We start from the raw sequence: 2,951 nt of genomic DNA, 5'->3' as shown, positions 1-2,951 counted from the left end.
TTTAGCAGGGTGGTACAAGCATAACGAATACATTGTTATGTACAGAAAATGTACACGGTAATAAAGAAAACTGTTATCTGAATAAATACAAAGCGTACAGGTTGGGCACACGCAACGTTACTCTAAAGAAGTAAAACACTGTCACTGCAAACATGGCACAAACAAAATAATGTCACTGTAAACATGATAAAAAAGAAGTTAATGTTGGCGCAGAGACGACGTCATTTTTTTAGCTGGTTCCAGTCCACTACTGTGCGCGTAAAAAAAGAATACTTAAAAGAGTTGCTGCGTGAGGAAAAAGGAGTTATAGTGAAATTATGTATTTGCCGAGTAGCGCATCCGGAGGAGAAGGCTATGATCTTTGTTATGTCCATCTTATAATTCCCCTTTATTAGTTGATGCTATCTTGTCCAAATATCTTGTCCAAGAGCGCTAGAAACTCGGGCTTGAAACTCATTGCTTGAGAACTGGTGAAAAGAAACACCGGGTGTTTTCCCGGAACGCGACTTGCAATACGGAAGACAGCAATACACCATCACACAGCAGTTTTATACCGATCTGCAATGAACGGCGCCAAGTCTTGGCTGTGGCCGCGCGTACTAAAGGCATTGTACGACCGTCTTCAGGATGGATGGATGGATGGATGAAGAGCTTTATTAGTGTCCTTCTGGGCGCGGAGCCCACAAATTACTTCATACTGAACACTGACAGAGCACCGAATAAAATGCGCGGAAAACGATCGTGCGAGCGCGAAGGCAAGCGCATGTACGCAGAGCAGGGTCAGGGTCGCAGCGCCCCTACCGCCGACGGGTGGCGAAACGTGCTGAGAAACTCTCCCATTGTAGCCGCCGCCGTTGGAACGGAGGAGGCGTTTACGGAGAACACGCTGGCTTGGGGCTGACTAGCCTGCTGTTAGGGGATCGGTGGTATTCCTAAATAAACGCATCACTGTTTTGATGATCCAAATATAATCTCACTATCAGGGAGGGAGCAGTCTACCTGACTGGAGCAGTATATTTTTATTTGGGGTGTTGCTACGCTGCGCTCCGCAACACCCCAACGACCGCCGCTTCGCGTCGGCGCCCGGCACCACGGCTTCCGCCGTGGCGCCGGGGTTCAAACGACCGCCCTGGCAAACAGACAGGAAAACAAAAGGAAAAGCGTGATTGAATAAATATAAAAAAATCGAGCCACTACGGGAATCGAACACGCGTACGCATTATCCCTAAGCGAGCGCCGTAACCACTCAGCCATACAGCCACACTTGCAAGGTCAGCAAGCATGCAAACCATATGATTGCGTTCGAGCGCCCTCGGCGAAAGCAACCACTTAGAAACGCGGTACGCGCGAGCGGCGCAGCGTGGCGTCAGCGGTCGAGCGCTGTACGGGGGCTGAAATAGGAATACGCAACCGGGAGAGGGCAAAGTGCATTTCTCCCGTGTCCGCCCGGCTCCCGCGGCGCGCGTTGTGCGCGCACGAGATGTCCGCCCGGCTACCGCCGCGTGCGCTACGTTCGCAAGCGACGGGCGAGTGCCCGCGGGAGAAGGTGGCAGCGTGTGCTCCCCACAAGCCCAACGAGGGGACGCTGCAGAAACTGGAAAAGCCAGGTCCTGCAAACACTAGCTTTACGCCACTACTGTAACCAAATATGCAGTATCCAAGGTTGGCTACCCACACAAGGTTAACCCTAGCTGCCTGGGAAAACGGAAGTAAAAGGGAAGTGAAAAGAAGACAGGATAGATTGAAAGTGAGAAAGAAAGACGAAGATTTAAGAGGAGGACAAGAAAAGGCAACTGCCGATTTCCTCTGGGTGGGTCAGCCCAGGGGTGCCGTCTATGTGAAGCAGAGGCCGAAGAGGTGTGTTGCATCCGCCGGGGGGCCTTAAAGGTCCGAACACCCGGCATCAGCTCAACCTCCAGGATCCCCCTTTCCCCAGACACGGCTAAGCCACACTCGGCTACACGCGGGAGTGTCCAACCCTCATGTGCTCGGGCACGTGGTGGTGCAACTCACCAAACGCCTTCTGACGCAGACGCCCCTGCGGGAGCATTATAGGCTTATTTGCGAGAAGTACATGCTGTCATTGTATCGTGGCGATGGACATAAAATGGAGAGTTTCCCTGTGATGGCGCGCATCAACGCTAACGAAGCAGATATGGCTGTTGTTGCAGCAGTGATGAGCACGCCTATCTGCGCGGGTTGCGCCGAAACAGGCACATTTCACCACGACACACACACACACTGAACGGTGACGCGAGGGAACCATGTATAGAGCTTTTCAGCGTGCTTATTCCCGACGTGCAGCTGCAGCGGAAAAAGATAAGCACAAGTGACCGATCACCCGAGCAGATAAATTGCGGCACAGGACGCTGTTGTGACCTAACACGCCGAAAACGAGGGTGCCAGCCATCCCACCCTGCCTTTGAAACATGAATCATGTGGCACTTTAGACACCAGTGTGCACGGGAACAAGAGCGCCGCGTACCTCAATTTTCATGCTCCGGTCATCGGCCACTTCTAGTCTTTTTCCGCTGCATAACGTGAAACATGGAGAAGGTAATTAAATACGTCGAAGCAACTTCCGTAAAAAGACTGCTGGATCCATCAAACGTAACTGTAAAAAAAGTAACGGGGACATCTGACGCGCCTTTAGCCACAGCTTAACATTTAATACCAACTACGCCGCATACCACCGGGCTTCACCGCTGCACGAAAACAGCTTTAGAACTCCCGTCAACAGCTTAGATGCAAAAAGCGCAGCCATTCCACTTCATGAATGTGGGCTACCAGCGGAGCTGTTCTTCGGCCGCACGCAATACACGGGACTACTTTACACGGGACCTCCTCACACCAGCGCACGCAACCTACTAACCGGTTACTCGGTTCTTTGCGCAGGCGCGGAAGTGCAGCAGGTGGCTTGCTAGCCACCAGGGTCGGTATTTTGTAGCGAT

Source organism: Dermacentor silvarum, chromosome 4 (assembly GCF_013339745.2).
Source record: "Dermacentor silvarum isolate Dsil-2018 chromosome 4, BIME_Dsil_1.4, whole genome shotgun sequence".
NCBI classification, from domain to species: domain Eukaryota; kingdom Metazoa; phylum Arthropoda; class Arachnida; order Ixodida; family Ixodidae; genus Dermacentor; species Dermacentor silvarum.
The sequence above is the reverse complement of the archived record's forward strand: the minus strand, read 5'-3'. Positions refer to the sequence as shown.